The sequence below is a fragment of the Cricetulus griseus genome, chromosome 2 (assembly GCF_003668045.3).
Source record: "Cricetulus griseus strain 17A/GY chromosome 2, alternate assembly CriGri-PICRH-1.0, whole genome shotgun sequence".
Classification (NCBI taxonomy): Eukaryota; Metazoa; Chordata; class Mammalia; order Rodentia; family Cricetidae; genus Cricetulus; species Cricetulus griseus.
The window spans coordinates 103481335-103498778 of NC_048595.1; the positions used below are offsets into that span (position 1 = coordinate 103481335).

The window sequence follows — 17444 nt, forward strand, 5'->3', positions numbered from 1 at the left end:
GATAATTCACGCAAAATTACAGATTATTTTGTATTGTTTTTTAAATATCTGGTTGTGTTTAAAAAAATAATTAGATTTCCGTGGTGTTTCACAAATGTAAATCAAACCTGAGGAGGTTGAGGCTTGAATATCATGAATTCAAAACTAACCTGGTCTGCATAGGGAGACTCTGTCTCAATCAAACAAACCAACCAACAAACAAACAAGCAAATAATAGAACAACAACAATGATAACAAAAAATACTGCATTTTGTTCATTGAATTTGTTATTTCTTGTGATGTGGTGGTAGCTGGTATAGGAAATACTATATTTAACTTTAAATTAATTTTTACCAGGTCATGCTAAAGAATATCCAAAGAAGTTTATATTTCCTAAACTGTACATGCAAGCATGAGGACTGGGAACTTAAAACCAGTGGCAGTACCTCATAAATTTATGGTCAACCTGTGCATTGCCAGCAAGATTTGTCCAAAAATCCAAGTGACTCTACAGCCAAAACCACATCCCCAAAGCTGCCAAGTTCTGCTTCTTGCTGAAGCTGAAACTCCTTCCTCTAGTTGAAATACATTATCATCAGCTTTCTGTTCTCAATGGGTTAAAGTTTTCTTTAATATTCCTTTTCACAAGTTAATAGCTTAGCTGGGTGGGATCTTGCACTGAAGTGACAACTCCATTTATTACATTTAGCATCAGACTTTTCTTTAGTATTTATCTCCTAGAGCACTAACTAGCCTTAGCTCCATTAAGTATGATCCTTTTTTTTTTTTTTTTGCTCTCAAATTGTGTATTGTGTATAACATATTTTTTTCCTTTCTCAATTTGCTCTTTTTCATTATAAAACTACAGCCAATACCAGGCTGTACTGAAATCTCTTCTGCCAACACCTTTAATCCAAAACTCTTCAATTTATCTTGAGGCAGATTTTTGTACAAAGGTAGAAAGCAGCTACAGTATTCACCAAAATATCAGAAGAACAGTCTCTATACTACTTAGAATATTCTCCTCCTCTGAAATCTCCTGAGTCAGGCCCTCATAATCTACATTGCTTTCAGCATCACTGTATTCTATGCTCCTAATATGATGGCCTTTTCAGCCTCATTTGAAAAATTCAACTGCTTTTCTAGTCCAAAGTGGTCGCAAAGTCAATATTTTGCACGCAAGCAGCATGGTCAGTAATATCACATCAATACGTCAATTCCTGTTATCAGCTTTTGCTTTAGTAAGTGTTCTCTTGCTGTGAAGAGATACTCATAAATTCTAAAAAGAAATCATTACAGTTTTAGAAGTTTAGTGCATTATGTTGAGGCAGGAACAATGGAACATGCAGGCAGGCATGGTACTGGAGAAGGAACGAAAAATTTTTCATTCAGATGCAAAAGAAAGAAAAAAGATACTGGGCCTGGCTTGAGCATTTGATGCCTCAAGGCCCACCTCCAGTGACACACTTCCAATATGACCACACATACCCCAACAAGTCCACACCTCATAATAGTGCCACTCCCTCGTGACTAAATCTTGAAACATATGAGCCTATGGGGGACAATCCTATTCAAACCACCATAAACAGTATTGCTGAATCTTGAGATTGATATTTTCTCAGCTTCTTGATGATTGTACAGACACATGTATGTAGAAGTAGACAAAATCAAAACCCATTGTTAGGCTAAATTATTGTTTATGTTAGATATCTTACTATCTGACAGAGATAACTTTAGGAAGGGAAGTTTATTTTATCTCACTGTTTCAGGACTCAGTACACCATGATGCAAGCCAGCAAAATATGAAGGAGTTGATCACATCCCAACTGGAGTGAGGAGTCAAGAGTGATGAATGCTGATGCTCAGATCACTACCTCAATTTTGTGCTTCCATCTATACTCACAATGAATCAACCTAAGCTAAAAATTCCTTGATGGAGCCTCCAAGAAGTTTATTTTCATGGTGATTCTAATTTCTACCAAGTTGATATTAAAGATTAAACATCACATGCATTACCTGGGTGAAAACATCAAAAGGGAGAATCAATTGGTTTTTGGCTGCATAAGACTGATCTAGAAAAGAATCTTTAGATGTATCAAGTAACACCTAAAAATGTTGGAAAGGTGCTGTACAGAATTGGTTAAGAATTGCAATTTTTTGCTATTTTATTAACTTTTTCCATTCTAATCCCAGTTCCCCCTCCCTCCTCTCCTCCTGATTCCACATTTCCTCCCCCCCACACACCTTCCATCTGCTTGTTGGACAAGGTAAGGCCTGCCCTAGGAAGTCTACTAAGCATATCCCATCATCTTGTTGAGGCAGGATCAAGGAACCTCTCCTCCCATGTTACCCCTCTGCCTAGGCTGAGCAAGGTATCTCTCCATATAGAATGGGTTCTACTAAGTCACTTTGTGCATTATTTTTAGCTCTTGGACCCATTTCCTGTGGCCTCATGTATTGCCCCAGTCATACCAGGGTCACTTATATTAAGGGAGTCTAGATCAGTCTTATGCAGGTTTCCCATTTGTCAACCCAGAATCAGTGATTACTCACTACCTTGGGTCAACTGATTCTGTGGGTTTCCCATCATGGTCTTGACTCCTTTGTACATATTATCACTCCTCCCTCACTTTAATTATACTCCAGGAGCTTGATCCAATAGTTAGTTGTGCATTTCTGCATCTGCTTCCATTTGTTTCTGGAAGAGAGTTCTAGCTTCTCAGGGGTTGCGGATTGTAGGCTGGGTATCTTTTGTTTGATGTCTGGTATCCACTTACGATTGTGTAATACTATATTTGTCTTTCTAGCTCTGGGTTATCTCACTCAATATATTTATTTTTTCTAGTTCTTTCCATTTGCCTGCAAATTTTAGGATGTCTTATTGCTGAGTAGTACTCCATTGTGTAAATGTACCACATTCTCTTTATCTACTCTTCAGTTGAGTGGCTTAAATATCTAATTAGCATTTTGTATCTAGGTATTTAATTAACTCTAACAGTTCAACAACAAAGTGAAATACAGTCTTTCTTATAAGTGGGCAATGACTTACACAGAAGCTCTTCCAAAAACTATACATGAATGTTTGTTAAACACATTGAACACTGCTCAATATTAATAATGTTGTATAAATGTTGTGCAATTATGCATGTTGCTCTATTTGTGAGATTTCAACATTTAAAAAGGAACATGTCAGTAAATGGGGAAAGGAAACATTCACACATATGGCTAGAAATATTAAAGGGTAGTTCATCTGAAAAATATCCTGAAACAGAAAATTATCAGTTATCATCACTGACCATTCTGTCCCAAAATGTAAAGCAACTGCTTTTTTTTAATTTGTATCTAAAATGATCACTTTTACTTTAAATTATCACTTACAGTAAATGACACACTCGCCAGAAACAACCAAACTCAGAAACACACAATTTGTAATCAGACAAATAAAAATTCCAGCATATAACTTATTAAACATTATTTTCTTGGTAGATTTATTGCATTGATTACTTGTCCTTCTTTATTTTCAAATATATTCTCATACTTAGAGAAGGCATCAACTTATTTAAAATATTAACAATACAATTTTTAATATTCTCATCCCTGTTTTCATATTCTAGTACCTTTTGTCATTCTTTGTACATAAAGAAATAACTATAATGATGAATGGCAGTTAGTATGTAGATTGATGGACAGATTTCATTTTTACCTTTATATGCTTCTGTTTTCTTGTGTTTAAAATTTTTTGAGAGTTAAATTGTTTAGTAATATTCTCCATGGTAAGGAGAAGTCCAATAAAACTCAGAAAGCCAGTGATGCAAAAGCTTCAGAAACCCCCTGAAAATATTCAGACATAGTAGTTCCCATCTTTACATTGCTTATATAATAAGGAAGACCATGGGAGCTGGAGGGATGGCTCAGCCATTACGAAAACTGTCTGTAATTCCATGGTGCCCAGGTTCAATTCCAAGCACCAACATGGTAGCTCAGAACCACGTGTAGCCCCAGTTTCTGGGAATCCACTAACCTCTTGGGTCATCTAGGGCCATTGCACACACATGGTACACTGACATAAATTCAAACAAATCACCCACACACATAAAATAAAATTTAAAATTTAAGAGAAAAACAATGAAGGATGGAACTCTGAAAAGTACTTACAGATAAGCTGAGTTGGCTAGAAAAGGCTCAAAGCAGAGCAACTACTCAGAAGATGCTAAGACCAGCTGATCTGCTAGAAGGGGATAAGACATTCTGGGTTGCCTGGAAAAGGCACTCTCCAATCAGTCAAGCTGATTAAAAGTTGTGCAGTGAGCTTCAGGTTTTCAGTTTTCATGAATAATCACACATCTCTATATGCTTACTGATGGCCATGAAAATTCCTAGGCTATGGATCATAGTAATTAAGTTGAGTGTTCTATAAGACACAGAGTCTTAAGAACTATTTTCTGAAAGGGTGCAAAACACAGAAAGTAATACCAAAAAATTTAGCAAAAGCAATAGGTCACAACTCCTTAAATGCATTCTATCTCCAGTGAAGACATTTGTTGGAAATTTAGAAATACAGAATTTACAGTTGAGATCAAGTTTATCTTCTGTATGAAAAAGCATGATTCAGGGATTGGAGATCCAGGCAAATGCAACTGCCTGCCTGGCCATTGAATTGGCAATCACTGGTTTTATATATTTTGTGTTGGAAAACATTCTTTTCATCCAAAATATTACATTTAGCTGTCACTGCCTTATTGTGATAATATTGTGGCCAATGCTTCTACTTGTCTCTAAAATTGTCTAGTTTCTCTAGTAAGAGAATGGATTCTATTAGCTTAAATGACATTTTCTTAATTGAATGGCACATTTATTTTGTCAAGAGAGTTACACAGTTTCTGTTGATGGTTTCTTTCCAAATAAAATGGCACAGAATAAACACAAACATTAAAAGAACTAGCTTTGTGTGACTTGATTTCGTAACCATTGGGAAGGATTAGGGACATCCCAAAACCTTTGGAGATCAAATTGTGGGGTGAGGCAAACAAAACCTTTTGGATAAAAATTAGAAACATTGTTACAGGCAGATGAATTTCACACAATACCAACTGTGACGATTTAGAACCTCAGAGGCTTGTGTCTAGATGATGATAAGGAGCACTATATAGATCATAAACCCAGGCAGTACAACAAATGCACAACTGAGCAGTTCTGCTCTCCACAAAGGGACAAATGCATTTTCATTTATAGAAAAACTTGCGAAGCACACTCACGTGGAGATGGAATATTTTAACCATTGGCCTGATATTCAAGAATCTTGATAAATTCACTAATATTCATGTGTTCTTTTGTATTATTTTCCATTTCCAATGAATACATTGTCATGCAGAAAAAACGACAACTTCATTTAGGGGGTGCATTTAATTGGCACACTTTTTTTCTGTCCCACGGGTTCTTCCAACAGAAGAAGCAGGTTTAGGGGATATTTGTGTTATTCCTTTATTGAGAGACAATTCAATATTTGACCCATAACTACCAAGTAAGATGCATGCTTTTTCAGTAATAATATTTCTTTCTTAAAATTGTATTCGATTCTACATTTTATTGGTATATATATATATATATATGTGGCCTGATACATGCCATAACACTCATGTGGAGGTAGAGGACAGCTAGAGATTGGTTTTCTCCTTCACCATGATTGTGAACTTTGAACTTCAAATATAAGTAAAGAGTTTGTATCCTAAGTATCCATTGATTTGTCAGAGTTCGATGTCTATATGTGCTGGCTAATTTTACGTCAACTTGTTATAAATTATGGTCACCTGAGAAGAGGTATCCTCAACTGGGGAAATGCATCTATAAGGTAGCACTGTAGGCAAGAAAGCCTGTAAGGCATTATCCTAATTAGTAATTGATGGAGGAGACCCCATTTCTTTCATCATCACTGTTTTTGTGGTCATTGGTTCTAAAAGAGAGTAGACTGAGTAACACATGAGGAGCAAGCCATTAAGTATCACTCCTCCATGGCCTCTGCATCAGCTCCTGAGTCCAGGTTCCTGCCCTGTTTGAATTCCTGTTGGAATTTCCATTGACAATGGACAGTGATGTGGAAGCATAAGACAAATAAATCTTTTCATTACTAAGTTGCTTTTGGTCATGATGTTTCATCACAGAAACACTAATCCAGATTAAAAATTTATATTTTTCTATGAAGTATTATTTTAACTTGAAATATATTCATACAGACAAATATGTACATACTAATAAATATATACTTTATAGAGGAAATACTTGATGGAATAATTCATGAAAATTTAATAATATGTGTTTCTCTAGTGGGACAGAGTATCTTGGTATTAAGCAAATATTTTGATAAAATTTTTATGCAATATATTCTAACTATAGTTTCTCATCTCCAACTTTTCCCATATCTTTCTGTGATCCCAACTCACCCAAATCCATAGCCTTTCTCTTTCTCATTAGAATGTAAACAGGCATCTAAAAAAAAACAGAAAAATAAACTAGAGAAAAAATAACAAAAAACAAAATAGGACAAAACAAGCAAAAGTAAAGGAGCCAATAAAAAGATATAAGAAACACACATAGATTCAGAGACACATGCAGAGGAACCATATAAAATCATTAATCTAGTAACAAAAACAAACAAAAAACTGAACTAACATAAAAAATCCCTGACAAAGCATTAGGATTTTCAGAACACAGGTATTACTTCAGGCAGTAAAAGTCAAGCTTATGAGTTTTCACAAATGAATTTGGGGTCTTTGAAAATCAAAATGGAAGTTATGATTTGCATAATCACAAAGAAAATGTCCATGTTTTATTTGTATTCTATATAGGAAGCTGATTTCCCATGTAAGTTGTAGGGGTCTCTCTGACCACGCCTCCTGGGGCTGGCTACAGGTATTCCTGACTATGCCCCCCTAGGGCATGGAGACAGTGAAGTGAGGGTAGTTTAAGAGTCTTGGACACACATGGAAAAGCCTGTCTTTTCCCTGACAATTTGGCTTGCTCTGCTTTCCTGAAGGTTGGCCAGGTGTACAGTAAGTAAGGCCTTTTTTCCTTCAATAAATATCCTAACCAATCACACTGATATTGGTATTTAACTTGATGGTAGGTAACAAGTTAATTTGATGAAAGAAATGTCAAGTTATCATAAGATTTAAGCTGAAGGAAGCATTGTCATTACTGGCTGCATTATCCAGGTATATAGTGAAAAGAACTGAAAAATAAAAATGTGAAAAAAAGAATTCAGTGTATCCAAAAAAGAATCATGATTTCATGTCAAAGTGTAAAAAGGGGGAGATATACTTGTTAAAGAGCTTTGTGGGTTAAGAAGAAGTCACTTCACACTGAGATGCCCTGAAGATATTTCAGGAATTATGAAGAATCTACTCTGTCCAGTCTCCAATATCTGATTTCTTTTGCTGATATAACATAGTTTACCTTGATAAAAGAGTGATTATATGGTATCCTGATGGGAACACCTACCTAGGAAAGTGTTTTCTAATGTTTAGCTCCTTAAACTCTGGTCCAAGGAATAGAAAAATGGAACAAAAACATGACCCAAACTGAGAAGGGTAAAAATTAGGTGGTCCCAACTTCTACTACTACAGCTAACATCAAACCTTGATCATGTGAATTATTTTCACAGAACTGCTGAATATCAGAGCTATAGCATAGGAGAGGCTTCACCAAAATTTCAATGAGAAATCTCTAAATTGATTTAGTGTATTGCTATGTCAGTGCTTTCATGAAACTCTTGAGAAGGGTTCTGAATTTGTGATAACATCTCAAATGCAGTGTATATACCAGGATTATGGACTTGAGGTATTTACTGAGAAAAGATACAGTGTACATAGCTCAATTGGTAGGAATATTAACCACAAACTGAAAGGTCATAAAGTTGTGGCTGCCCAATCCTGAAGGAACTCAGCTGATGCCTGTATATGATGATGGCATTGATTCTAAAGAAGTTACTATAATAATTAATGGTATTTTTTTATTACTTGGTCCCATCCTTCCTTTCTATTCTCTCATTCATCCGCTTTAGTGTAGTAAAGTTTAGTTTGTGGTATTTATATAACAGAATCATATGACTTCATTTTTTATTTTAAAGGGCTTTCAATTAAGCCTTCCCTTTTACATCTCCTAAGAGGCTTAGAACCTCATACTTTCAAGTAGTAGGCAGACTGTTAAGCTTTGGAGAGTCCTGGATATGTGCTGAGTATTTTGTGCTAAGAGTTGAATATGAGGATTTGAAAGGTGATAAGTAGAAAATAATTATTTAAAGCTACAAATTTACTTGTCAGCTTGACAAGAGAGAGAGTCTTGTGAGGCTTCATCTTCATGGTTAACATGACTAGATTTAGAATCATCTCAGAGATTTAGGATCATCTCTGGATATATTTATGACAGTGTTTCTAGAGATTTACCAAGCGAGGATCACAAACCAGGAATATAGGTAGTGTTATATAATGGGCTGGAGTTCTACATGGGATTAAAGTAGGAAATGGGAATCCATGAGCAAAGTATAGTTATTAGTAGAGTAATATCTCTCTACTTCCTAGTCTACTGTGACATGAACAATATCTTCCACAGACCCATTGACACGATATGAGACACTCCACTATGCCTTACCCTCCATAATGAACCAAACTCTCTGACACAATTAGACATAATAAATCTTACTTGTCTAAAATTGTTTCTGTCATTTATCAAGGTACAAGGTAGTAATATGACTCTTTTATGATATATTTAGCTACATCTCATAATTACAAAACATCATTGTTTGGCTCATAGATCAATAATACTTCTTTTGTTGTTGTGGGGTTTTTAACTATTGGTTTATTTTCAATTTGAGAATTTCATAACTAACTATACTGTATCTATGCTATTTCCACAAACACTTCTCCCTTCTCCAACTACTCTCATATCTTCCCCTCTCAAATTCATATATACTACTGAATTCAATTAGTGTTGTCCTCACTTGTACTGCTGATCTCAATTAGGGTTCCCTTATTTGCTTGTATTGAGAGCTTATCACTTAGGATTGGGTCATATCTCTGAAAAATATTTTTTCTTTTATAAGAATTCATTGAATTCATGTAGTTTTTCACTCAATGGTGGAATCTAGTAAATTTTTCTCCATCATTTCTGTATGTCACCTTGTGTGGTCTTTGCAGTTCTAGTACAAAAACCATACTGTTGAGAGTACACATGTGTGCAAGGATCCCTGTCCTGTAAAAGACACTATCTTTCATCAATCACCTCATGCCTTAGTCTTTTTGTATCTTTCCATCTGTTGTCTCCAGTGTTCGTGAATCTAAGGTATATGGGTTGAGTTAAGTAGCATTGAACACTTCAAAGTTCTTGATGCTCTGCTCTTTGACCCTCGGTAATAGTGGTCTCTGTCTGCTATATAAAGGTCTTTATCTGCTGTGTCTTTTGATTAATGTCAAGAACTACACACTTATCAATTAGTTGAGGGATAAATATTTATAAAACATTGGAAATTGTGATAGTCAAGAGATGTGACCAGTTTATGTACTTCTCTAGTATCTAGGACTTCTGCCAGCAACTGCTGACTTCAATATTATCAGACCTGAATTCCTTCTAATGGAGTAGGCTATCAGTTCAAATAGACAGTTGGTAGTTATCCTTAAAACATAAGTGTCAGTATTGTACTTTGGGAGATACCTGGCAAGTCTGGATGCTGCAGTGGTTCTCAGACTTTCTAGTGTTATTTATTTATTTATTTCCACATAATAATTTGTTTAATTTTGAATTGAGATATATTATATTTTATTCTCTCACTCTGTAGTAATTATGCAAATTATTTCATTTTGTAAAATAATGGAGAAAGGTAATGGTTAACAATAATTTGTTATTAATCTATTTCTTTTAGATATGATTGTTTCAAAATTAGAAACATAGACCTTACATTAAAGGAAAAAAAGAAATATTTATTATACAAAAAATGTGAATAGCTGTAGGCCAAGAACACAGATATAGGTTAGCACAAATATCATGTTGATAGATATATGATATAGTAGTCAGTCTTCAAAAGTATTTCTAAGCATAAGAACAAATTGAAAAAATTTATAAAGCATTCTATGAAGCAAATACCTCCCTAACCATAGATGTGTCTTTTCTGAATAGAAGAGAACAAAATAAGAGATACCATCAGTGAGGGAGCCAGTATAGGTTTAAAGAGAAATCTGGCACTAGGGAAATGTCCAGAGATCTACAAAGATGACACCAAATAACTAACTAAGCAACAGGGGAGAAACTACCTTAAATGCCAGCCCCTGATAATGAGATTGATGACTGACTTATATGCCATCCTAGTGCCTTCATCCAGCAGCTGATAGAAGTAGAAGCAGATACCCACAGCTAAACACTGAATTGAACTTGAATCCAGTTATGGAGAAGGAGGAGTGATGAAAAAAGGGGTCAAGACCAGGCTGGTGAAACCCACAGAAACAGCTGACCTGATCAAGTGGGAGCCATTGGCCCCTAGACTGATCACTGGGAAACCATCATGAAACTGATCCAGACCCCATAAATGTGGGTATCAGTGAGGACGCCTTGGAAATCTATGGGGCCTCGTGTAGTAGATTAGTACTTATCCCTAACATAGGAATGGAATTTGGGAGCCCGTTCCACATAGAGGGATACTCCCTTAGGCTAGACACACAGGGGAGGGTCTAGGCCCTATCCCAAAGGACATGACAGACTCTGAAGACCCCTCATGGAATACCTCACTCTCCCTTGGGAGGAGAAATGGTATGGGATAGGTAGAGGGTTAGTGGGTTAGTGGGGGGGGCAGGGGAGGAGGGGAGGGAGGGGGAACTGGGATTGATATGTAAAACAATCATGTTTCTAATTTAAATAAAAAAGTGTTATTTAATTAACGTAGAACATATTCACTTTTTTAAAAATTGAAAATAGAGTTTCTCTTCCCATCCGAGGTGCTTTGGGAACTGCAGGATACCGTTTAGACATGGCCAAGTCCAAGAACCACACCACACACAACCAGTCCAGGAAATGGCACAGAAATGGCATCAAAAAACTCTGATCACAAAGATACGAATCTCTTAAGGGGGTCAACCCCACGTTCCTGAGGAACATGCGCTTTGCCAAGAAACACAACAAGAAAGGCCTGAAGAAGATGCAGGCAAACAATACAAAGGCCATGATCGCACACACAGAGGCCATCAAGGACCTTGTGAAGACCAAGGTGGTGAAGACCAAGATGCCAAAGGGCCCCAGCCGCAAACTCAGCCGCCTTGCTTTCATCGCTCAACCCAAGCATGGTAAGCAGATTAGAAACTACATGGCCAAGGGTCACAGGCTCTACCAACCAAAGCCCAAGGTTCAAACCAAGGCAGAGGCCTCGGCTCCAGCTAAGGCTCCCAAAGGTGCCCAGGCCCCTGTGAAGGCCCCAAAGTAAAGGTTTCTTCCACTGTGAAGACAGATGGACTGGTGTGACACACCTACACACTATCTGCGGGTGTCCATTCCCTGTGCTGTTTTTACAAATAAACTTGAGGCAAGACCTGTTAAAAAATTGAAAATAGATTTTTTTTCACACAGTATCTTATGATTATAGTTCCCCTTTGCCCAGGTCCTCCCAGATCCTCTCCACTCACTTACATACACGAGTCCATACTCTGCTTTTCTCTTTCTCATTAGGAAATAAACAGGCATACAAAATAAAAAATAAACCACGTTAGGACAAAACAAACAACAAGGACAAAGCACAGAAAGCATACAGATGTAGAGACACACACAGTCACACATGCAAACAACCCACAAAATTAGAAACCATATGAATAATTTTGAAATACTTAGGCAAAATGTGGAAACCACAATAGACATTTCAGATGCACTTAGACCTGTAAGGGAAAAACAAACAAACAAAAAACAAAAACAAACAAACAAAAACAAGCAAAACCCACAAAGTATTACAAGGCAAAAACAAAACAAAAGAAAAAAACCCAACAACAACTCCAAAGTACCATTGAGTTTGTTTTGTGTTGGCCATCTACTTCTGAACCTGGACACTAGACTTAAGAGTCATTTGTACAGCAGTGAGTATTGAAAAAAAAAAAAAAAAGCTAATTTTTCCTTTGAGAACAGGGATCCATTGGAGGTAAGTTCTGGGTTAGGGATGGAGCATGTGTCCACTCCTCTCAGTGGTGGGACCACATCAAGCTTAGACCTGTTACTGCCTTGTACATCCTGCCACAGACTCTGTGACTTCATGTGTGCTTCACTCCTGCTGTGTCTATAAGGCCTTTGTTTGTTTTTTACAATCTTTTCACCTACTATTCCATGGTCTTCCCTGATCCCTGAGGCTAGATCTTTGATGGAATGTTCCATTTAAGACTGAGTTTTCCAAGGTCTCTCTTCCTATGTTCATTATCCAGTCTTGGCTCTCTGTATTTGTTCCCATCTACTGCAGTATGCCTTCTATGATGATAGGTGACAAAGACACTGATACATGAGTATAAAATATGTCATTAGGACTCATTTTATTGCTGTGTTCCTTTAGAAGAATAGTAGTACTTTGTTCACAACCAATCTAGTCTCAAGTTCCTGTCTATCATAGAAGTAATGGGCATGGGATCCATTTTATAAGGTGATCCTTAAATCCCATAGTTGTTGATTATTCCCACAACTTTATGTCAATATTACACCAGCATATCTTGCAGGAAGGTCACCATTGCAGTGCAAAGGGTTCATAGTTGGGTTAGTGTTTATTGTTCTCTTCTGGTAGCATGCATGGTAACTTCCAGGGCCATGAACACTGGGCAGTATTGGTGAAAAGTCGAGGTAGGTGTTAGCTTGACTTTACCATGTTCAGATAGTTATGTAGGTATTGTGTTTAGCAATTTTAAAATATTTTCACTTTTTAATAGTCCTGAGAAGGTCTTTCAAATCTTAATTCCAATTACTAGGTTTTGCTATGAAAAAGACACACTGAGATCACCCATTGTACAAGTACACATACCAACTTTGTGGTGAGACTTAAATGTCTACTAAGAACTTTATCAGTTTTATGTATACATCCAAGTTAACTTTTCAAAAATTAGTAGTTAATTTTCTTACAAATATTTTCCTATCTAGTATTCTTCTAAAATCAGAATGTCCTATATGACTGAGGATGTGTAATGGTCATTGAGAATATATTTTATTAGTCTCTTGAGATTTTTGTCCTTAATTTTGCTTGAATGTTTAAAATTATTTATTCTGTGGAAGTGCAAATATTTTCTACCACCTGCTTAGTTCTGCTTTCCTTTAATCTATTTGCCTCTGGGTTATTACCACTGTGCTTCACTTCATAATAACTCAGGCTGTGGAGAAAGTAACTTCTATTGCCATTGCTGAAAAAGCCCTTTTCTCTCTCACTTGTCATGTTTTACTGTTGCAAAGCATATTTTGTTTGATCTTAATTATTGCTTACGGCAAAACAGGTGAATTCCCTTCCTTGTTTTAAACCACAGCAGATCAAGGTACTCTGATGGTGGGCAAACCTGAAGCTTTCATAAGACAAGGTTGTTGTGTGCAAACTTTACATTTTGCACCTGTCATTTTTCATCATGGTTCATCATAGCTGCCTCATGCTGTGTAGCCACATGGCCACCAAAATGATACTTACCCTCACAAATAAGAGCACAGCTTGAAGTCTTACTTGTTTTTGCAAAGTGAGGATATTTGAGAGAAAAGTGAAAGGGAACAGAAAAAAATGATTATATAATTTATCTTAAAGTTCCTATATACTTTTATTTTTGTGATTGCTATTTGAAGTTGTGCTCTGAATAGTGAATATTAAATACATTTTGAAAATTAACTCAATAAAAACAGATTGTAGACCACATGAAGGTAGATTTGGTAACAAATATGCATTACTGTTAGTTAAATAACTAATCATCCATATTTTAAATTAATTTGATAAACAGAAATTGGTGTGCAGTTTAGTGGTAGATGATTGTCTAGCAAGGGCAAAGACATACTTTCAGTGATCCACAATGGAGAAAAGAAACAAAGTAAAATAAAACCACCATCCCTGACTATAAGCTCCATTATAGAGCCCTAGTCCTGAAAATAGCTTGGTATTGGCACAAAAATAGACTGGTTGACCAGTGGAATTAAATTGAAAACCCTGATATTAACACACACCTCTAGGAAGCTAAAGTTATACAATGGGAAAAAAGCATCTTCAACAAATGGTGTTGGCATAACTGGATTAGGACATGTAGAAGATAACAGATAGATCCATATATATCGCCATGCAAAAAACTTAAGTCCAAATGTACCAAAGATCTCCACATAAATTCAGACACACTGAACCTCCTAGAAGAGAAGGAAGGTGGTACCCTGGAAAAATAGTACAGGAGACTGATTTCTGAACATAATAAGAGTATGCACAAACATCGAGATAGACAATTAATAAATCGGACATCCTGAAACTGAGAAGCTTCTGTAAGGCAATGGACACAGTCAGCAATACAAAACAGAACCCCACAAACTGGGAAAAGATTTTCACCAACCCCACATCTGACAGAGGGCTGATAACCAAAATGTAAAATGAACTCAAGAAGCTAGCCACCAAAACACAAAATATTGCAACTAAAAAGTGGAGAGCAGAACTAAATAGAGAATTCTCAACAGAGGAATCTAAAATAGCTGAAAGACACTTGAGAAAGTGCCCAACATCCTTAGCCATCAGGGAAATGCAGCTCAAAACCACTCTGAGATACCATCTTACTCCTGTCAGAATGGCTAAAATCAATAACACCAATGACAGTCTATGCTGGAAAGGATGTGCTGAAAGAGGAGCATTCCTCCATTGATGGTGGGAGTGCAAATTTGTACAACCACTTTGGAAATCAGTATGGCAGTTTCTCTGGAAAATGGGAATCAGCCTAAATCAAGATCCAGCAATTCCTCTCTTGGGCATATACCCAAAGAATACACATTCATACAATAAGGATATATGTTCAATTATGCTCAAAGCAGCATTATTTGTAATAGCCAGACCCTGGAAGCAACCTAGATGCCCCTCAACTGAAGAATGGATAGAGAAAATGTGGTACATTTACACAATGGAGTACTACTCAGCAGAAAAAAAACAATGGAATATTGAAACTTGCAGGGTGGAACTGGAAGAAACCATCCTCAGTGAAGTAACCCAGTCACAAAAAGATAAATATGGTATGTACTCACTCATATCTGATTTTAGACATAGAGCAAAGCATTACCAGCCCACAATCAGCACTGCAAGAGTAGGTAAGGAACAAGGAGGACCCCAAGAGAAGATTTTATAGTCCCTTGAACATGAGAAGGGGGACAAGAACCCCTGAACAAAGTGGGAGCATGCGGCAGGGGTGGAGAGGAAGGAGGAATAGAAGAGGGCAAGAAAGGTGATGCCTTGATAGAGGGATACAGTACAGGTAGGGAGAGAGGTCTGGCACAGGGGATCCACAGGGATGACCCCAACTAAGAATCCAAGCAGTGGTAGAGAAAATGCCATTGATGCCCTTTCCCTATAATGAGATAGTTGTCTACATGGGTTACCATTCCTAGAGCCTTCATCCAGTAGCTGTTTGAAGCAGAAGCAGGCACCCACAACTAAGCACTGAACCATATTTCTAGAATCCAATTGTGGAGAAGGAGGAGGGATGAGCAAAGGAGCCAAGACAGTGCTGCAGAAACAGTTGACCTCACCTAGTGAGAGCATGGAGACCCTAGTCGTAAAGCTGGGGAAACAGCATTGGACCTGACCAAGCTCTCTGAATGTGGGTGCCAGCTAGGAGGCCAAGATAGTATATGGGACCTCTAACAGTGGAGCCAGTCTTTAACCCTAGAGCACAGATGGACTTTGGGAACCCATTCCCTATGGAGAGATGCTATTGTAGCCCAGATACAGCAAGGAGGGCCTATGCCCTCCCCCAAACGATATGACGACTTTGAAGGTCCCTGGTGGAGGGCCTCACTATCCCTGGGGAGGAGCTGGGGGATGGGGTGAGGGTGGTGTGGGGAACATGGAAGGATGGGAGGGCAAGGGAATGAGGGGGATGGATATGTAAACATGTGTAGTAATTAAAGAATCAAAAAATAAAACCAAAGTTTGAGTGAAGTTACTTAATATAACAATATTCATTATATACATTATGCTCACATATATGGTTACACAAGTTCATTTCTATACATACACATATAATTTATATTCACACTATGCAGTAATTAAATTAAGATCACTATTATACACATCCATAAATATGTGAAAATATTAAGTTCAATATTATCTTTCCTTTGAGTAGGCGATTACTAATAATATATACCTATATAGTCTACATTTACTGTAAAGAATACTTGTTATCTATTATAAATGTTTCTATATTAGAATCAATATTGAAATTATTCAATAATATCTACAAGATATTTAAAATACTGAAGAACAAATAAATGCAAGGAAAGAATCATATATACCAAAGTATACAAAGAATAGTACTAGGTAGTTAGGCAATGTTCCATTCAGTTTTCTTGAGCTCTTAATATCTTTACTTGTGATTACATGTTATATAAAATAAGTAAGTGTTTTATTTGCAAAGATAAACTTCTAAAATTCTCTAGGACAAATAGACTGACATGATATTCTTTCAAATTTATTTAGATCAAGCAAAATACATCAAAGTTAATACTTTTTCAAGGCTGTAACACACCTGTGAATTTAGCAGTTTGAAATATCTAAAATCTAGAAATTATGGAACAAAGACTTCAAATAATCATGAAATTACATATATGCAAGATTCTAGGGCAAGGAGAATTGTATGGAAAATTAATTCGTGATTCTTAAAGTCAATTCTACTTTAGTAATTTAGATGACATAATATAAAACAGGAACAAAACACTATGAAAATTTCCAGTTACAAGAGAAGTTGGTAAATGTTAGTGGTTAAAGGAGTAATAGGAGAAGGGACTTAGACATGGAACTATCCATAAAAGGACATTACTTGTAAAATCATCTTCTTGTTAAATATGTTGTATGTATACTTTTACTTAGTACAGTTTCAGAGGAAAATTTTATTCATAAATTGCCATTTTATTATATACTATTTTTGTATCCAGAGGCTATTGAATAATTAGCTTCATCAAAATGTTTGCTGCCCCAACAATGAGGAATCATGTTGTAATAGCACCAAAACAAACATTCCATCCATATTTTCACTATCTACAGTTTTTTCATTTTGTGCCTAAAGAAACCACAAAACCATTTTGTATATTTTAGTATATTTTTTCCAAGTAGGAGTTTCTTTTTTTGTAATATATTAATTTATTTATTTTTAAAATTTACTCTACTCTCATAAAATAAATCCTGATTACAACCTCCCTTTTCTGCACTTGTTTTGGTACTCAAATTCTACATTCCCCCTGGACCAGATCCATGGATC

The 17444-nt window shown here is 36.4% G+C and overlaps 1 pseudogene; it reads left to right on the forward strand.

Annotated features, from left to right (window-relative positions):
* Positions 1–10987: 10987 nt before the first annotated feature.
* On the forward strand, positions 10988–11437 carry LOC100768944 (annotated as a pseudogene).
* The last annotated feature ends 6007 nt before the right edge of the window (positions 11438–17444 follow it).